The sequence below is a fragment of the Heloderma suspectum genome, chromosome 2, assembly GCF_057233095.1.
Source record: "Heloderma suspectum isolate Gila_16-S chromosome 2, 16-S_ref, whole genome shotgun sequence".
Classification (NCBI taxonomy): domain Eukaryota; kingdom Metazoa; phylum Chordata; class Lepidosauria; order Squamata; family Helodermatidae; genus Heloderma; species Heloderma suspectum.
The window spans coordinates 377,369,620-377,390,568 of record NC_139459.1 but is presented as its reverse complement, the minus strand read 5'-3'; the positions used below and the strand labels follow the sequence as shown (position 1 = coordinate 377,390,568).

At 48.5% G+C, this 20,949-nt stretch overlaps 1 pseudogene across 1 annotated transcript; it reads right to left on the bottom strand.

Annotated features, from left to right (window-relative positions):
• Window positions 1-8,881: 8,881 nt before the first annotated feature.
• On the bottom strand, window positions 8,882-19,834 carry LOC146356289 (class I histocompatibility antigen, F10 alpha chain-like; annotated as a pseudogene). Its single transcript, XR_014787287.1, has 7 exons — window positions 19,722-19,834; window positions 17,763-18,038; window positions 15,274-15,549; window positions 11,961-12,243; window positions 11,272-11,361; window positions 10,918-10,950; window positions 8,882-10,106 (listed from the first exon to the last, which is right to left on the bottom strand). The product of XR_014787287.1 is annotated as a class I histocompatibility antigen, F10 alpha chain-like (transcript).
• Between the last annotated feature and the right edge of the window lie 1,115 nt (window positions 19,835-20,949).

The window sequence follows — 20,949 nt, the reverse complement described above, 5'->3', positions numbered from 1 at the left end:
CAGCTGTGTTTCTAAAGCCTAAGAAAGTTCCTGCCCCATGTGTTCCAGCTCTTTCTCAAAATCTGAACTGTTCTGACGTTCCATTTGCTCAGAGGCAAACCTGACACTCTGCCAAAACTCATGCAGTGTGGAGTTGCCGATGCAAAAATAGTGGCTTGGAACTCTTTCCACATATGAAAACGCCCTTCCCTTGATTTTGATGGGCCCTGACCATGCAGTCAGAGGAGCAGTATAATGGTTAGATCTGCTCCACCATGCCCTACTATACAAAACAAATGTTTTCCAGTCATGGTGTTAGATTTTAATGATATGAAAAAGGTATAAAAAAAGGCAGAAGAAAGTAGCAGACAAAAAGGCTTAAAAAAGAAAGAAAGCTTATCCCAAATGTGTGTCGTTAAAGATCTAAGCAAGCGAGTCTCTGTCGAAGCAATGGCAAACAGCCTAACTTGCAGAGAAAACAAAGAGTTAAAACTGGTGCATGGCACAGAGAATTTGAAACATGATTTGCAGAACAGGCAAGCCAAAAGATAAGTGTGCCTGTTACAAGAGGGAGGCTATAGTAGCCATAAAAAGGGGTGAAGCCCCCGTATGAAGCTTTAACAAAAATATTACCCACTAGAAGTGGACAATTAAAATAAAAAAGGCTTTTCTTAAATTGAAGCAAGCCTTAATATCACCGCCTGCTTTAGCCTTATCAGACCCCAGATCATGAAGTTTTTAGAGCTATGGTGCACATGAGAGCACATAAAAAAGTGCCATTCCTGGAAAAAGGAAAAGGCAATGCTGGCAGCCACCATGGGCGGAGATATAAACAGCAGCTTGAGAGCACAGAAGTGACCAGAGGGGGGGGGGGCAGAAAAGGAAAGGGCCAACCAGGGCTCAATAAATGTGCGTATTGCCGAGAGAAGAGACATTGGAAGAAAGATTGTCCAGAGCTGAAAGAAAAGAGAAAAGAGACTAACCCTGAAGGCTGCCAAATGCTGGCAGGGTCCTCCAGTGGGGGGGAGTCTAGCTGAAGGGCCACCACCCTACGAACAAACGCTCGGGAGAATCCCAAGGTAAAAGTAAGGGTTGGTGGCGAGGACTGTAAAGCCCTAGTAGATACTGGAGCCACACTTTCTATGATCCCTGTGAAGCCCCCCGGCAAGAGAAAGTGGAAAGCATGTAACTATAGAAGAAATTAAAGGGGGGGAAAAAAAAAAACCTAAATTGCCCCTGTGTAAGCCCCTCCTCACGAAGACTGGAAATAACATACTGGAACATGCCTTTGTAGTTTCATCTGCATACCTGGTTGCCCTCTTGGGGCGGGACTTGTTAACAAAACTGCAAGCTAAAATCTTCTTCCATGATAATCAGATTGTAGTACAGCTGCCAGCAATGCAGGGCTCAAATTATCGAATGGCCCTTCAAGCAATCAAGATTGTGTCAGAGGCCAAAGGGACTGAGATTTTAGAGAATGTTAATCCATGTGTGTGGGCAGACAGAACCCCTGCCCGACCAAATGCATAACACAAATTAAAATCTTCTTTAAAAAGGGAGAGCCCTGTGTGCGTGAGGCAGTATCCTCTGAAAAAAGCCACCTGTGCAGGCTTGAAGCCGCTCATTGAGAAGTTCAAAAATTATGGTTAGTTAATAAAGGGATCATCCCCCTTTAACACCCCAATTTTGAGTGCGCCCAAGGCAGATAGCACCTCCTTCAGGTTAGACCAAGACCTGAGAACAGTGGCTGACTGCCCTTTGTGCCTCAAAAATAATTCAAAGATGCTTGAGCCCCCAGCTCAAATGAAAAGTCGCCCATGCGCTTACTATCCTTTTCAGAGATTTCAAATTGACTTTTCAGAGTTGCCCCAGACTCATGGCTATCGGTACCTGCTAGTAATGATAAAAGCAATTGACTGCACCGCTCAGACAGTAGCCAAGATCCTGTTAAAAAGTAATCCCTAAGCTCTTGTTACCTAAAGAGAGTGAATCAAATCAGGGGCCCCATTTTGTTGGACAAGTGATGCAAGTAGTGGCCCAGGCATAACAAACTAACTAGAAGCTACACCCCCCTTAGAAACCTCAATCTACAAGTCAAGTTGAGAAGATGAACCGCACCTTAAAGACAATGCTCATTAAAATTTGTTTAAAAATTAAGTTGAAAGGCCACAGGCCTTGCCAGTCACCTTGACTCGAGTATGGTGCACCCCCAAGGGAGGTATTAAATTGACACCTTTTAAACGTTCCATAAGTGCCCACCTCAGATATTACCTATGGCTGATAGCTTAAATGTGAATTTAAAAGTAAAAGTTTTAAGATTCAAGGTTATGTTACTGCTTTGCAGTCTGTTTTGTTTTCACAGGTTTGCGACACTGCACCAATCCTGGCCTTTAGATGCTCCAGTGCATAATCTCAATCCCAGCGATTGGGTGCTAATCCAGTCCTAGAAAGATGAACCACCTACCAAGAAGCAGAAGGGTCTGTTTCAGATCCTACTTACCACTCCCATTGCTATGAAAGTCGCCAAAGAAAAGAAGTGGATTCATCACACTGAATAAAGGCATCACCTGCACCAGAGAGGGTCACACCGGAAGCTGACCCACCTGAAGGTCACCGTTGGAATAATGAACCCCTGAAAGGACTCAAGTAGCTCTACAGAAAGGGGGCGCTCTCGTTTCAAGGGTTCCTGATGAACGGAACAAAACTGAGTTCCAAAAGTTCAAAAAAAAAGTGTTTTTGCTGTCAACATTCTAGTAGCTAGAACAAAGGCGTCCTAGGCCTCACTTGCTTTTTAGAGAAAACCATCAATGCCACAGGAATAATAGTTTGCGCCTTTAAGTGCGTAGTCCACCGCTGGACCAAAGAGAGTTTAAATTTAAGAAAAGCCTTTTGAGGGGGGAATTGTAGTAAAAATGTAACCTAAAAGCCATTGTATGTGTCTTAAGCAGCACATAGTACTGTAAGAGCTGCGCATGCCTGGAATGAGCAGACAGTAACCCTAAGATAAGGTTGCTAAGCAAACCGCTGGCAACCAATCAAAAGTAACACGCTGGCTGAGGAATGCAAGCTAAGTGATAAAACTGTAGCGCGGAGGTTGCCCAGGGTCGACTCTGCTTTGAGCGTGAGCTCCTTTGTCGAACTGTTTGCAAACAATAAAATCGAGTTGGACCCAGCCTGAAGTTGACTCTCCTCTTTGGGGCAAATTGGACTAGCCTCCAGGGGGCGAAACTAGCATTTTGTGCAACAGGGTGAGGCGATTGGATCACATAATGCCTATACTGCACCAGCTGCACTGGTTACCGGTGAGTTTCTGAGCCCGATTTCAAGTGCTGGTTTTGCCCTTTAAAGCCTTAAACGGTTTGGGACCAAGTTACTTGAAGGACCTCCTTCACCCATATCAGCCTGCCTGCATTTTAAGATCAGAGGCCTTTCTCATTTCCTCACCCGTGGGAGCAGTTACGCAGGTGACCACGCATGAGAGGGCCTTCTCTGCAGTGCCCCACAGCATTGGAACAAGTTGCCTTCGGAGTTCTGCCATGCTCTGTTACTGCAGGCTTTTAAGGCAGCCTTGGAAATGTATTATTTTACCGTGGCCTTCTCTTGATAGGACTGCTGTTGTCACTGTTGATGGCTTTATTATTGTTTTTATTGCGGTTTTATTGTGTTTAATCTTTTGGTTGTTAATCTTTTAACTGTTTTTATGTATTTTGTTGCTGTGAGCTGCCTTGGGAGGGCTTCTGCCCTGAAAAGCAGCCAAGAATGTTCTAGAAAAGAAAGAAAGAAAGAAAGAAAGAAAGAAAGAAAGAAAGAAAGGAAGCAGTTTGATCCTCAGTCAAGATCAAATAAAAGCAGGACGGAACCGGAACCCATTTCCACCAAGGCCTCCTGCAAGGCTTCCCCCAGTCCCAAACACCAGAGCTCTGAGCAAACTTGCTGCATCCAGGATTCAAACCAGGGGAAACGCTGCTCTGTGGCCAGAACCAGAAGGAACCACAGAACAAGTTGCACACAACAACCAGAGGGCCACGTAGGTGGCTATGCATTTCAGACCCTGGACTTGCTAGCCTTACGGTAAAGGAGGGGGCTTCAGGTGGCCCATGAGTATTAAAAAGGTAAAGGTAAAGGTGTCCCCAACCAGTCATGTCCGACTCTAGGGTGCGGTGCTCATCCCCGTTTCTAAGCCGAAGAGCCAGCGCTATCCGAAGACACTTCTGTGGTCATGTGGCCGGCATGACTGAACACCGAGGTGCACGGAACGCTGTTACCTTTCCCGCCGAGGCGGTACCTATTTATCTACTTGCAATGTCTTGCTTTCGAACTGCTAGGTTGGCAGAAGCTAGGACTGAAGACAGGAGCTCACTCCATCACGCAGCACTCGGGTCTTGAACTGCTGACCTGCCGACCTTCCAGTCTACAGTTCAGCATCTTAACCACTAAGCCACCGCGGCCCCTTCCCATGAGTATTACATCCCTGTAATAAAAGCACAGAATTTACTTTTATTTATGTATGTATTACATTGATATTCCGCCGTTATTCCTCCTTAAGGAACCCGAGGCGGCGTACATAATCCTCCTCCTCTCCATTTCATCCTCACAGCAACAACCCTGTGAGGTGGGTTGGGCTGAGTCTGACTGGCCCGATGTCACCCAGTGAGCTCCCGCGGCTGCGTGGGGACTAGAACCCGGATCTCCCGGCTCCCAGTCCAGCACTCTCGCCACTACGCCACGCTGGCATTTCTCTCCCACCGCCACCCCGCCTCCCACGTTTTCCAACTGCTTCCTCGCCCCTGGTGCCTTTGGCCCAAACCCCCAAGCTGTTACGAAACCGGGGGGAAAGCATCTTCCTGCGAGGATGCGGCTCTGCCGGTGAACCTCGCTGCAGCCCTGACGCCGTCATGACGCCCGGGACAGCCCGGCCTCCGCTTCTGCGGCCAAGCCCACTTCCCTGGGAAGACGCATCAGCTCCCCTGGAAAGGGAGCGCCTGGTTTAAACGCAGAAGTGATGAAACGCGCCCATGCAGCGAGGGCTGCGGGAGGGCGGCGGTGCGCACGGCCGGCCTGCGGGCACGTGCCAGCCGGGGGCAACGCCGGTCTGCTCGCCACAGGCCCATCACGCGCCCGCTCCGGGCAGGCATGCGCCCCGCCCCGAGGCCCGGCGCTTCGCCCCGGCGCAGCCCTCCCTGCCCGCAGCCTCCGGCCCCTCCCTGGAACCGGCCTCCAGCCGAGGCCCTCGCGCCCCGCGCCAGTCACTTCGCGGCAGGAGCGGTGGGGGGGAGGGACGCGGAGGAGCCCGAAGCAAGAGCCAGGATTGGCCAAGGGGGGAATATTCGACCACTGGAAACAGGGCGTTCAAGTTACGGCTTTGGTTGCCGGGCAGATGCCGCGTGGGCGACCCGCGCTGCGTGGGAACACATTTCCTTGTCGACCGGCTTTTGGAACTCGCCCCCCCCGCTCCACCTGCTCTGCTGCGGAGGGGGCGGGGCCCAGGAAGGGCGCAAAGGCCAATAGGAAGAGAGGGCGCCAGAGGGCGGTTGGAGGGCGGGGTGGGAGGGGCCTCTGCCGTGGGCAGGAGCCGCAGCGCCACGCAGCCGCAGCGCGTGTTTATCCCGGGGCAGCTTACGTGGCGAATGAAGAACCAGTCCAATACGCCATTAAACAGCTGAAATCACTAAAGCAAACCATGCGGTGAAATGACAGCCCTTCGGAACGGCAGAGGGAAAAGCTTCATTTCCAGGGTTTGCACCAGGCTTCCTCAACCTGGAGCCGTCCCGATGTGTTAGACTGCAACTCCCATCACCCCAGTTTGGGGATGCTGGGAGCTGTAGGCCGACATGTCGGGAGAGTGCCATGTTGGAGAAGTCTGCTTTAAATTATGACTTCCTTCCGCAGTACTTAAAGTGCAAATCAATGCCCGGGAGAATAAACACGCCTTAGCCTGAGGCAACTGATGCCTAAAAGAGTAGAATGGACGCCAGGCAGGCAAGTTACTTTTGGGAGGGGCTTCCTCCAGCGGGGTCCCACAGATGAGAAAGCCCTCTCCTCTGGCCCCTCCAGCGGGGTCCCACAGATGAGAAAGCCCTCTCCTCTGGCCCCTCCAGCGGGGTCCCACAGATGAGAAAGCCCTCTCCTCTGGCCCCTCCAGCGGGGTCCCACAGATGAGAAAGCCCTCTCCTCTGGCCCCTCAAGCGGGGTCCCACAGATGAGAAAGCCCTCTCCTCTGGCCCCGCACACATGACCTCTGGTGGTGCTGCTACTTGAGAAGGGCCTCAGGAGATGATCACAGCACACGGGCAGGTTAAACTGGGCAAAGGTGGCCCATGAGGCGCCTGGATCCCAAGCTGTGGAGGTCTTGAGTTGGACCTCTACCCCGCACGTTCTCTGCCCCATAACTATACCTGCACAAAGTTCTTCCAAAACTGGCACTGCCCCCTGCAATTTCTCCACTGATATCCTGTCACAACAACCATAGCCATGACCTTCGCTCACCCAGTCCCACCACCCTCAGCCACCCAAAGATCTCTCCCTCTCCGAAATGCCTCTACGGCTTCTCCCATGCTGCCCCTTATGCCTGGAACTGCATCAGTGGCTTCAGTGGGGCTTGCCCTCAGCTAAACGGGCATAGGATTGCATCATGGGCCTGTCGCTAAAGTGTAAGCATGTGTCACTGAACCAACAGCATACAGCCTCTGTGTTTACCCCTAGGGCCTCCATTTCATAAGAACACGAGAAGAGCCTTGCTTGGTCAGACCAAGGGTCCATCTCGTCCTGCACTCTGTTCACACAGTGACCAACCAGCTGTCGACCAGGAAATCACAAGCAGGACATGAGTGCAACAGCACACTACCCCCCATGTTCCCCAGCAACCTGTGTACATAGGCATACTGCCCCTGATACTGAAGGTAGTATATAGCCATCAGGACTAGTAGCCATTGACAGACTTCTCCTCCAGGAATGTGTCTAACCCCCTTTTAAAGCCATCCAAATTAGTGGCCATTACTACATGTTGTGGGAGCAAATTCCATAGTTTAACTACGAGCTGTGTGAAGCAGTCCTTCTGTCCTGAATCTCCCACCTGAATCTCCCATAGGATGACCCCGGGTCCTGGTATTATGAGGGAGAAAAATGTCTCCCTATCCACATTCTCCACACGAGGCATAATTTTGTACACCTCCATCATGTCTCCCCTTACTCTCCTTTTCTCCAAGCGAAACAATCCCAGCTGTTGTAACCTTCCCGCATAGGGGAGTTGCTCCAGCCCCTTGATTATTTTAGCTGCCCTTTTCTGCACTTTTTCCAGTTCTGCAATATCCTTTTTTAGGTGTGGTGTCCAGAACTGTACACAGTATTCCAAGTGTGGTTGCACCATTGCTTTGTATAAGGGCAGTATGATATTGGCAGTTTTATTCTCAATTCCTTTCCTAATTATGCCTAACATGGTGTTTGCCTTTTTTCTTCTTCTTTTTTTCTTACAGTGGACGCACACTGGATTGGCATTTTCATTGAGCTGCCCACCACAACCCCAAGATCTCATTCTTGGTCAGTAACCACTACCTCAGATCCCCTAAGGTTATACCTGAAGTTGGGATTTTTTGCCCCAGCGCGCATCACTTTACACTTGCTCACGCTGAACCGCATTTGCCATTTGGATGCCCATTCTCCTGGTTTGCAGATATACTTTTGGAGCTCGCTCATGAGTCTTTGGTGAGGGACTTTTGGCAAAAGCCTTTTAGAAGTCCAAGTAAACAGTGTCTACCGGATCACCCCTATCTACAGGTTTATTGACTCTCAAAGAATGCTAAAAGGTTAGTGAGACAGGACTTGCGGAAGCCATGATGATTCTTTTTCAGCAGGGTTTGTCCTTCTATACGCTTACTAATTTTATTACTCGAGTGATACAATTACTGTTGTTTAAGACAAGCAATAAACTAACCACTATAATAGTAAAAGAATGTATTTATTTAGTCCATTTCATTCCACACTTGACTGTGAAAACATTTCCAGGATGCGTGGCAATCTCTCCCTCCCTCCCTCCCTCCCTCCCCCCACTCACACACACACACACACACACACACACAGAAACACTCACTCACTGACTCAAAGTGAAAGCGGCCCAAGCCTCTGTGGGTTAGGTGACAACAATGTTACTGCTTGGCTAGCTATCAATCACCAAAAAGTTCCTTTTGCAATATTCATTTGTCAAGAAACCTTTATTGACCTTTAAAAAACATTATAAACATTTTAAGAAACAAATCTGTAACAACCGCATCAATCAACTGGGAATTCACAGACAATGAATATTGTTTTAGCAAGGTTCACTCATCCTATTATTCCTTCTTTAGACTTTCTGAAAGTGTCTTTCCAGAGATTCTCTTCCCTGTTTATATACTGAATAAACCTGAACCATGTTACCACAAATGTATTTGAGTCTGATTGAGATCTCTGTGATTGGATTGGTTTTGTCAGTTTTTCTCCTAATACTACATTCCATAATCGACCATACTACATGTCAATTGTCAAATTTGACAATGTTCCTTTTAAAAAATATGGGTCTGGTAGGTTTGTAAAAAAAAATCTGTAGTTGTTGGGTTTTTATTGAGTTTTAATGCATTTTAAGTAAATTTAAACACCAGACAGGCCGCTTAACAAGATCAGCCTCAGATGGCCTTCTCTCTGTCCCATCAGCCAGGACAGCTAGACTGGTGGGGACGAGGGAGAGGGCCTTTTCTGTGGTGGCCCCCACTCTGTGGAACTCCCTCCCTAGGGAACTCCGTCATGCCCCCTCTTTAATGAGCTTCCGTCGTGCATTAAAAACGTGGTTGTTCAGGCAGACATTTGGGGTGGGTTAGGGTATTTTAGAAAATGTTTTTATTGTAGAATTTTATTGTTTTAAACTGTTTTATTGTATGTTGTACATCGCCCAGAGTGGCTGGGTGACCAGCCAGATGGGCGATTAATAAATTTAATAATAAATAAATAAATAAATAAATAAATATAATTGTTCTGTTAAATCTCTTCCCTGAGTGCCATGTTTTGGTAGAAAGGCACTGTACTAATAAAAGAACTAAATTATTTCTTCATGGTTTGGCTATAATCTGATGAGCATAAAGCATAAAGATTATCATTTTTTTTATGCTAAATTCTCATTAGGACTTGTGAACACTGAAAGTAATGCCGGCTTAGGGTCTAGCTGTAACTTCTATTCATTATTTCCCCACACTCCTCAAAAACACCTGCCCAGAACTTGTGAATAATTTCGCACTCCCACCATAAGTGGTCATAGGTTTCAGGTTTTTTTCAACCTCTTCAGCAATTGGCATTAGTCATGCTCTAAATTCTACTCTGCGTAGTCAAGGTAATGTACCAACACATGAGTTCTCTCTGATTTTGAGGATACTGGAATGGTTTTGTTTACCAAATTGCATTCCATTTTTTATTGTCAACTTTTTTCATTTAGATCCTTTCCTCTTTTGAGATCACCATTGCTTCCATAATCAATATCTTATATATGCTTGAAGTTAAATTCCTTTATGTGTGATCCAGCAGCTATAATTAATGTTTGTGTGATTCAGCAGATATTTTCATTTTTCATTCCAAGGTTTCCCTCTCCTCGCCTTTCTCTTTCCCAGCATCTGATGTCCCTCCCTTCACTGGCCTTGCCTGTCATTTCTGCAGCCGGTCAGGGGATATTCCTGACAGCCCAGGAACAACATCTTGTCACAACAACCCTGTGAGGTAGCTTAGGCTGACAGATAGTGACTGGCTGAGGGTCGCCCAGTGAGCTACACGGTTGAGTGAGGATTTGAACCCGGACCTCCTTGCTCCTTGTCTAACATTGGAAACACCCTGTCTTAGGCCAGGCTCTCCCAGAAAGAAAGCCAGATAGAGGATAAGAATGTTCTACTTCCCGCTCAATTCACTGGCCAAGGAATTCAGATGAGGAGGAAAGCAAGCCCATCTGAGCTCTCTGCAATCAAAAGGATTCCCCCAAATAGATTAGTCGCACCCAACTTGCAGAAATTGAAGAAATCCCAAAGAGGGACACAAGAATCCAGAATGCAGAAGGTTCGATTTCTTTTTACACTGGGAGATCTTGCCAGCCCAGAGGTGTACGGACAACGTCAGTCAAGCTGCAGAGAGAAAAAACAGGTTGAGGTTGGAGTGAAGCCTAGACGATGAAATCCCAGGATCCAACTCCGGATTTGGAGAGGGGATCTCGGCACCTCCATCTCAAGGAGGAGAGGAAGCAGACCGAGTGTCAAAGAGTCTGTGGGGGGAGACTTCCTGAAACACAGGGGGTAGTCTCTGCAGCCCTGTTAGTCCTCCTGCCCGTTGGGATGAGATTCCCCCACAGTTACCCTCGCTGGAGATGTCAGACCCTCGGTCACTTACTGGAAAGGGAAGGTCACTGTCTTAGTCTTTGGGTGGGCAGGCAGCCAGGAGGGTATTGGGGAGGGGTAGTTCTCCCAACTGTACTGCTCTATACACACAACCTTTCTGATCAGCTAGGCCTCGCCCCTTTAGCCACAGTCTAAAGTTTGGACTCTAGACACACCAGAAAAACATACATATACAAGAATGATAAAATATGTAAATCTATACACAGAACAACAGATGCCAAAATGCTGGCAAGCATGGGTGTCTGCAGGGATTTTTCCAGGCTGGGGTGAGGGGGCATTTCTGGCAGATCTGCTGGGCACCAGGTCTACCGAGCTGTGTAGACCTGGCCTCCGAGAACAGTCTGGTTGTCCTCTAGCAGCCTCTGGGAAGGAGGTCACTGTTGCCGGCAGCAGCTTCTCTGCCCCTTCAGGGGCAGCCTAAAGCTGGGCCACATCAATGGACACCACGCAGGCCTCAGCTAATCCTCCTAGGCCCCTTTCCCGCCCGAGGGAGGCCTGCCCTGTGTTGGCATCAGCATGGGAAGAGGGAGGCAACACTCACTTGGTGTGGCTCTGTAGCCATCTTGACGTTTCCCTGCAAAAACAGAATCAAGAGAGTCAGAACTCAAAATAATCCCCAAGAGAGCATTTCATTTCATTTTTATTTGATTTGTGCCCTGCCTTTCTACCAAAAAATGGCACTCAAGACACACTCAGATCCCCAGGCAGGGGGCTCAGACTTCAGATGTCGAGAATGAAGAGAGCCGACAGAAGGTGTGTGTGGGGGGCTGAGCAGAGAAGCCCAGCCCTGGACTCATCTGAAGCCCCCAAAGGGTGGACCCAGTAGCAAAGCGAGCCTCTCCAGCCACACAATGCCTCACCCTCCACCCCACAAATGCATCCACTGTTTACTTACTGATGTACACAGAGATCCCAGCGATCACGGCCCCCAGCGGGAGAGCGGCTCCCACACAGCCAACAATGAGCCCCAGGTTGGATGCTAAAGCTGAATTAGGGAAAAGAGCAAAATACCTGAAGGGAAATGCCAAACAATCTTTTCCATGCGATGTGTGACCGGATGAGGACTGGGGGACCCAGGGAGTTCAGAGACACTAAAACGGCATGGGGGGGGGTGTCTGCAAGGGACGGCCCCCTCCAATCAAGCTTTGCAAGAGTCCCTGCAAAGCTGTAGGGTCTCTTCCTACAGGGGGAAAGTCCTAATAAAATTACATCCATCGTATTTTGCTGACACATTAGCACTGAATAATTCAAATATTTGCAAATGTGCCATGGTTTCACAGCCGCTCAGGCTCCCGGCAAATGCTGCAGTCCGCATTTGCCTATGACATAATACCAGTTTACGGCCCACAAGGCAGGAGGTACTTGCCAACAAGAGCTACATTGGTGTTAAAAACTACAACACCCAAATACTTTGCTTTGCACACAGAGGATGCTTCTGAGGCTGGCTGATGTTGCCTGGGGTGGTGCTGAGGGAGTTCTGACTTTTGCCCCTCTTCCTTCCCCGAGTGGAAATTTACCTCCCAGAATCCTCCACTCAGGGAAAGAAGCCATCCCTTCCCCACGCCTCACCCCGCAGTCTCTCACCAGGCTCCTCCCAGGCGAAGTCCAGAGGCTCCGGCAGGCCATCATGTTCCACGTGGCAGCGGTACAGGCTCGTCTTTGGGGTTGATCTGGATGCTGAGCCAGGTGTGGTAAGTGCCGTCAGAGTTGGGGGCGGCATGCCTACGGAAGGTCTCATGCTCCAAGATCTCCCCCTCCTTCCTCCAGGTAGTATCGATCTCCCTGGGGTAGAAGCCATGTGCCTGGCAGACTAGGGTCTCCTTGCCGTCGTGGTCCGCCTTGCTCGTCACCGTCACCAATGGGGGCTCTACAAAAATGGTGGCATCTGAGTGAATGCAGCATCTCTCCAGTGCCTGGCAAGATGGATGCTTTACTTTAAGAGCAAGAAAACGCCCCATGTGGCCATCTAGTCATGCCGCAGCGATTCAACAACTGACACTGGTAGCATCTCCAAGAGATTAAAAAGAAACTCCAAAGGATGGGGCTCCACCAGCCACGCTTGGCATCTTGATGAACTCTGAAAATATCCAACTACCTTTTTCTGGGGTTAGGAGCAAATATGACACAGTCTGCATAGATATATTGGCTCAGAGCCATCGGAATTGAAGGTCATAAACTAACGACATCCGGTTGGAGCCATGGCGTCGGGCAGTGACTTGCAGAGTTCTGCAGGTTGCTTATCTCAAACAGCGGGGAAAAGGTTGAGAAACCTTTTTATCTTCCCCTGGAATTAAAAGGGGAAGCTTACAGTACCATCCGGATGAAATCTTGGAAGAACAGCTGCTTTTGTAAAGAAACAGAGGGGCTGAAATCTAAGAATAGACGCAAGAGTGTCATCTACTGCACACTGTTTGAAACTTCTAAGCAGTTAGGAGACACAAGGACAAACGGCTCCAAATAGTATCTCCGAATCTAAGCTACCAGCAATATCTGAGGACTTGTAATTAAATCTGCATAAGTTTGTTTTTCTTGTTTCTGCAATTATACTTGCTTGTGGTGCTTGGGAAAGTGGGGAATGGCAGTACCAAAGGAAAGGCTTCAAAACGCCACCTACCCACCCCACCATGGCTCCCCCGGCAAGGGTTGCTAGAAATGCCAGAGATAAAGAGGAGCTGCTTGCTCTGATAAAAGCTGTCTTCGCAGCTACGAGAGCAAAGAAAATTGAAACAATTCAGGATTCAATAACCGCCCTTCAGGGGGCCATGGATTTAATTAATATCTCTTTTCAAAAGTTGGAAGTGAAGGTTAATGATCCTGAAGATCAGATTGTTGTGCAGGAAACGGCCATGAAAGTGTCTCACAGTGTTTTGTCTGCTTGAATCTCTCAACTGGAGGCCTTCACACGCAGAGCGAATCTACATATCCTTGGTGTTAAAGACGTGGCTACTGATATAGGCTTGGCGGAATGTATGGCTAAACTTTTGCATGAGCTATTTGCTTTACCATCTGATTTTTTACTTGATATTGAGCATGCATATCGTGTTCCTGGTTTAATGCATGGCACTAAAGGGACTTCTGGGACTGTTATTGTTCAATTTGCATGAATCTCCACAAAAAATTACCTTATGCGTCTGGCAAGAGAACGAGGTGAGCTCCGATGGGGAACAGCAAATAACAAGATTATGCTCTTTCGTGATTATACTAAAGAAATTGCTGACAGAAGAAGGCAATTTGCCTAGGCAAAAAGTTTGGCAAAGCAAATTAACCTGCAATATCATATTAAATATCCGGCTACATTTTGTGTTCTTTTTGAAGATCAAATGAAGAGATTCTTGGATCCTGATGCTGCTGAAACATTTTTAATTGGTATTAAAATTAAATTCAGGGAACCAACTCTCTCAGCCTCTGGAGTTGGAACTTAGCCATTTTTACTGTTCTTTTGAAGTGCTGTTTGGGTTTTAGCTGATAAGTGATTGGGCAGTAGGCGAAAGATAAATGTTTGCATTTTTTTCTCCTCTTTTTATGTTATATTGTAATAAAGTGCATATTTGTGTGTGTGTGTGTGTGTGTGTGTGAGTACACATATAAGTCTATTTTTAGATATGATACTACTTAAAATATACAAATTATTTGTTCCTGTTTTTATCTTTCTCTTAAATTTCTCTTTTTTCCCCTTTTCATTAGTATTATTACTATTAATATTATTATGGGATTATTGTTGTTGCTGTTCCTTGCTGGCTAAACCTTTAATGTTTATGAATACGTGTTAACAGAATAGTAATTTATGGCTAATGGAAATGGATTGTTTGCTTCTATTTCTGGGCTATAAAACTGTTTGGCTATTTGGTTTGTTTTTATTGAAGTTTAATATAATTCAGTTCTTTCTTTTTCTCTTCTTTCTTTTGTTATCCCCTTTTCTTCTTTTTTTTTAGAATACTGTAATGTTGGAAACTGAAGATTTTGATTATATTGTTGGTAGTGTTTATTTTATTTGTAAAAACAAAATAAAAATAGATTAAAAACAAAAAGGAATTGAAGGTCATAAACAGAACATAAAAGCAGACTGATCTTGACTATGGATAACTGGAGACTCTCCCATCTCCATAAAACTGTGGAGCCCCTTTTCTTCCCCCACTTTTGCAATTATTCTCTCTCTCACCTACAGCCGACCAAGTCATGGGCTGTGTGGCTGGACAAGGCAGCAGCAGGACCAGGGAATCCTCCAGCGGGCAGTGAAGGATCTTGCCCCCAAGGCAGTGACTGGAGTGGGTAGGACAAAGAGGACCTCGGTGGGCCAGTCATGGGGAGGTGGAGAGGAGATGGGGGACTTTCATTAGAGCAGAGCAGTTGCATGGGCAGGAAAGTGTTTCTTGCACCATGGGGGAGGAACCACACATGCAGACCCCTGACCACCTGCAGTCTGAACTGGCCCAGCCCAGCAAAAGCTGGACCAGGCGATTACTTGGATCGTGTGTTTCTGTTCAGTTCTCCAGCTGGGTAGAGGGAGGAGGTGGGAGGCTACAGGCTGCAGGATGAGGGGGAACCCTATTTTTGAATGTTGCCCAACTCTAAACAAAAAATCTTGGGAATAAAAAACAACAACAACAGGCAGGCAAGGGAGGGAAGTCCAGCTCCTACAGCACAGTCTCCACTGGGCTAGTTTTCCAATTCCAGGAGTGCATTTATTTTTCTTAATCTGGATGAGCATTCAAAACTTTATTACCCCCACCCCCTGCAGCTGTACGCGTGAAGTGGGAGAGTCCCCGACTTCCCCACCCTTTGTAGTGTGAAGACTGGCAGTTCAATCTGGGACTAGTGGGGGAGAGGGGAGAATACAAAGGGATTGCTGCCCCACAAACTCTCCACCCATCCGTTTCCCCACCGCCACCACCTTTACCTTTCCTCCACAGTGTTTCCTCGCTGTGCTCCAGCTCGCTCTTGAGCCACTCCATGCAGGTGTCCCCCACGTAGGCCTTGAAACGCTCGGTAAGGTAAGGACTAGACTCCCACTTCCTCTTACTTATTTGGGCCTCCACATCTGCTGCCGTCCAGGTGAGGGTCTCCATGTCCAGGTTGATGTAGTCCCTCCCATCATAGCCAAACTGTAAATACAGCCCTTTGTGCTTGTGCAGGCTCACTTCACAGCCAACCATCATCTGCCAGGTGTGAAACCCTGAAAGGGACACCCACAAGGTCAGGAGGGCATCAGAGCAGCGGCAGACCCCCACCCCTTCACCCCTACATGTCAATCCCCACAAAGAAATTTCAAGAAGGATTTATTTATTTTTTACCTCAGAGGCAGAGAGAGTGGTGGTCCAAGGATATATAGACCATCTTTAATATTTAAACGATGAACGGATGTGTGATCTTATTATCCATTAATCTCCACAACATGTTAATAATGACCAGCACTAAAATCTCAAGCCGATATACAAACCCTTGTCCCATGAGAGTGTTGGATACAGGAGCGTCTGTATCACTAGCAAGAGCTGACTTGGTAACCAAAAAGGATATAGTACCTGGAAAGCGATTTGAAGTAACCGGTTTGGTTAGGTTATTGCTGTGGCATATGGTCTGTCTGTGAAGCATTAAAAGGGTTAAACCCCTCCCATAACTCAGTGGGTGAGACCTATGTTCTGTGTCCTCCTCCCTCCCCTCAGTCAGTCCTGTGTTTGTGAGCCTCAAGGACAGTTATATTTGTTACCCTTAAAGCTGTTCAACTCTTCTCCAGGAGTCTGCTGTGGTGAACGGTCAACAGAGAGGTGTGCAATCATGTGAGTAATTGCACAGGGGAACCATACAGGAATACTACAGTTGCTGGAATGGAGAGGTTTGTATGGGGTTGCATGCTATAATGTATCTGAGTAGGCCTGAGGCCTTGCTTTCTTACTGTCAAAGGCCTGTGTAGTAGTTGCTTAGTGACGTTCTGAATGTGTGCTGGCAGGGAGAGAGAGAGATGATTGCTTTGAATATTTATAGATGGGGCCTGGATGAGGTAAATGCTATTTTGATTGGTATGGGATTCTAGCTACGTGGAGAAGAGCAGCTGGGAAATGACAGTTAAGGACTTGACAATTAGGGATTCAGGGGAGTCTGTGGATAGTGAGTGAGGGAAAAGGTCTGGTGGGTGGTGCTATAGGACTAGGAGAAAGCTGAGGAGAAGGTGAATAGCTAAGGCCTGAATATTCAGCTATTCCTTCTCTGTGGGATAACCATACATGGCTGGTGAAGATCAGGAGTGGGGAGCAGGTGGCTGTGTTGTGCCGGGAGGCTGCCCTGAGATCTTGCCAGAAGGTTACATGAGGAGGCATTAGAACCCAGATGAACTGTCCAAGCAGCCAGCAATACAACAGGATGACCTCTGGGATTCAGAGGAAGGCTGTACCCCAGAGCTGATTGTAGGTGTATTTGGCTGCGGTGTAGGTTTGGCAAATTTGGCCTGAAGTATAAGCCATTAAGAAGAGACTTGTAGTTGCAACAGTGTCTGTTGCTTAGGCCCAGAAATACATATAACCTTCCAACATGTTTTTCTTTTTGGTCATTCCACCTGATTTAGGCTGCAATCCTATGCACAATTACCTATACACAAAAAAAGTGTGTGTGCGTGCATGTGTGTGGTGGGAAGGACGTGTACTTATATTAGAAGCAGTGTGAGGGGGGTTGGTTTTTCCCACAGTGAGTTTTTCTGCAGTAGCTCCCTCATCCCTCCTGCCATGCTTCAAGAAGGCCTTTTCCCCCTATCTCTCTCCCAGCAGCCACCTCTCCCCATGTGGGGAGTGGGGCTGGAGCAACTCCCCTCTGAGGGAAGCTTACAACAGCTGGGATTGTTTAGCTTGGGGAAAAGGAGGGTAAGGGGAGACAGGATAGAGGTGTACAAAATTATGCATGGTGTGGAAAAAGTGGACAAGGGGACATTTTTCTCCCTCTCTCATACTAGAACCCAAAGGGGTCATCCCATGAAGCTGATTGGTGGGAAATTCAGGACAAATAAAAGGAAGGACAGCGCAGAGTTAAACTATGGAATTCACTTCCATAAGCTGTAGCGATGGCCAACAATCTGGATGGCTTTAAAAGGGGGTTAGATACATTCCTGTAGGAGAAGTCTACTAGTCCTGATGGCTACGTGCTACCTCCAGTATCAGAGGCAGTATGCCTATGTACAGCAGTTGCTGGGGAACATGGGCGGGAGGGTGCTGTTGCACTCGTGTCCTGCTTGTGGGTTTCCCACTGTGTGAACAGAATGCTGGACTAGATGGACCCTTGGTCTGATCCAGCAGGGCTCTTCTTATGTTCTTATCTCTTGCAAGACAGGCTGTGGGTGGGAATGGGGCTCCCAGCCAGTCCCCCCCCCCTTTCAACAGAGAGTCCCTCCCACCCTCCACTCACCCTCAGTCTGGTTGTAACGTCTCTGCCGAATCTCCAGGCCCACTCCAAATTTTGCCTCATCGTCCCTCGCCATCTGGGTGTACCTGTCCCAGTACTGGGGATCCTCCTCCGCCACCTTCTTCATCCAGGAGATCTGAGGCAGCAGCCTCCTCGCGTTGCTGTCGTAGTGCAGTATGGGTTGGTCGTCCACATACCCCACAGCAGCGAACTGGGGCAGCCCCTGGCCGGGCTGCGACACTGATGTGTAGATAGTACGAAAGAAGTGGGGGGAGGAACCTGAGGAGGAAAAAGGGGGGCAAAGTTAGGGGGATCTCCCCCAAGCCACAGTGCTTCAAAGACCCACCTACTGCAGCTTCCATTTTGGAGGCCCAAATTGTCTGTATGTCTGCCTGTCCATCTATAAGTGTGGAATCTATACCCTAAGCAAGTATGAGGGATCCCCAGGAAGCAAAATATAGGGGGGGACGGGGAGAAGAGGGAAGAGGACAAGCTAGTGAAGAAGTTGACGTGGAGGACGGGACAGGACTGGAGAACAAGCAAGAAAAATCCTTTGGGGCAATGAATGGGAAGGGGAGGGGGGAATCTGTTGAATAAAAGACAGAGTTGTGGGGGAGGATTAAAATTTGTAACTGCTGGGTGGGGGAAGGAAAAAGAGAAAGGCCAGGCTTAGGTGCTATCAAGGGGGGGGGGGGGCTGGCTGGGAAACCCATTCATCATCTCTCACCACCGGAGTTGTTCCCCCAGTCGGCTTTGAGGGCCAGCTGCATGCCATGCTGCACACTTTTAAGGGGGACCTACTAAAAGTTGGTTTCCCTATGGGGAGGTGTAGTTTCCCTATGGGGGAGGCACTGTCCTATGTTTCCCTATGGGCAAATACTGTCATTTGTTTTAGTTTGTCCCCATTTAAGGCTCTGCCTCAAGGGGATTACAGTCCCCATAGGAGAAATGGTCAAAGTTAGGCCTACACAGAATCCTGACAGACCCAGCATCTGCGGCCCCATTATAGTGCAAAATCATGGATGTGAAGTACAGATGTTCATGCTTTTTTTCTTTTATTTTTTTCACACAGAAACCCACCTACCCAAATTCATTATGATTTTTATGCTACAGTCTATGGAGAGGCCTGCTGTAGAAATCATAGCATCCAGATCACGGAACCAGTTACATGGCACCAGCATGTCACTAAAACAACAAGCCCGTAAACAAAAGGGAGGGATACAGTTAAACCCAGACCGAGCTTACCAAACGCACAGAAAGAGATGCGTTCAAAGAATACACAGGTCCAAGAATAAACAGGGGCGGGCATCCGGTAGCGTACCCACTTTGTGGCACTTCATCAGACGCTGTACCCTAATAACGTGACCTCTTCCTCCATTAAACTGTGAAACCATCACAGCCAGTCCCAAGGCAAAGACTGAACTGGTAACAAACGCAGTATATTTAGTTTAGTTGTATCCTCCCCTTTTGCTTATGGGCTTTTTGTGCTCTTACTGTGCCGCAACTGAACTTTTGTCTGATCCTACAATAAAATGCTCGTCTGAAATTGTTGGCCATAACAGCAGGGTGCTTTACAGCATCTCTTGGTGGGGATTCGCGGGAAAAGTTCCAGGAAGCTCCGTCAACCCTTTCCAGCCCCGCTTATCACAGAGCTCGGAGGAAGCGCGCCCCGCGGAGGGGGAACCCGGAAGGCGCTTTCAGCCGCGAACCTCCGCCCGCCCCTGCACAGACACCCGCACAGCCATCATTGGCGGCTTCCAACTGTTCCTGGCATTGTTCGCTGCGCCTGCCACGCTGTTTATATTGTTACTGTATCATCTGCTGCCCGTTATCATCATCGCATGCCAAGGAAGCGCGCTGCGTACAGACGCGCACCGGCAGCCCCGGCCGGGTTCAAATCCTGCCCCCGCCCTCCATCCCCAGCGAAGCCACCCCGAGTTCCCCCCCCCCCCAGGTCCTCACCGGAGCAGCAGCCCGGCAGAAGCAGGAGCGACAGGGGCAGAATCGGGCCCATCTCTAGCCCCCTCGCCCCGGCACGGCAACCCGCTGACTGTGGCGCAGCGGGGTCGCTCCGATTCCCGAATCCGGAGCAAGAGCCGGGATTGGCCGCGGGGGGAATAGTCACCCAATAGGAAAAGTGCATTTTGCCCCGGCCAGGATTGCTGGGCGGACGTCGCGGCGCCAGGCTGCGAGCGCCGCGAAGAGAAAGAGGAAGATCGCCCGGCTCGGGGCAGCTCCGCCCGGACGCTCGCCCGCTCCGAGGACACCCAGGCGAGGCCGGAAGGACCTTTGACCGGCTGCCAGGGAGACGAGGTGTGCGTTCGTTCCAGAAGCAGGCAGACTTTTCAAACTTTTGGGGGGGGGGGGCTGTGTGTAACTTTAAACATTTTACACACTTTCTTATAGTACTTTTGCGAAGGGGAATACGCTGAGAGATTTAATTTCCATCTGATCTATATTTCATTTATTGTACAGTTCTGTTCCCTATACCAGCCTGCCCATGACTTAAGTACCGCAGGTAGAATCCTAGGTCAGTGGGGTTGGAAGGGGCCTACAAGGCCATCGAGTCCAACCCCCTGCTCAGTGCAGGAATCCAAGCCAGAGCATCCCTGACAGTTGGCTGTCCAGCCTCGTCTTGAAGGCCTCCAGGGTGGGAGAGCCCACCGCCTCCCTGGGTCAGTGGTTCCACTGTCGTGTTGCTCTAACAGTCAGGAGGATTTTCCTGATGTTCAGCCGGAATCTGGCTTCCTGTCACTTGAGCCCATGATTCCGTGTCCTGCACTCTGGGATGACCAAGAAGAGATCCTGGCCTTCCTCTCTGTGACAACCTTTCAAGTACTTGAAGAGCGCTATCCTATCTCCCCTCAGTCTTCCCTTCTCAAGGCTAAACATGCCCAGTTCTTTCATTCTCTCCTCATAGGGCTTTGTTGCCAGTCCCCTGATCATCTTCGTTGCTCTCCTCTGAACCCTCTCCAGTTTGTCTGCATCCTTCTTAAAGTGTGGTGCCCAGAACTGGACACAGTACTCCAGATGAGGCCTAACCAGCGTTGAGTAGAGGGGAACTAGTACTTCCCGGGACTTGGAAGCTATACTTCTATTAATGCAGCAAAAAAGAGCATTTGCCTTTTTTGCAGCCACATCACATTGTAGGGGCAAACTGTAAACCATCCAGTTCCTTAACTATCTCATT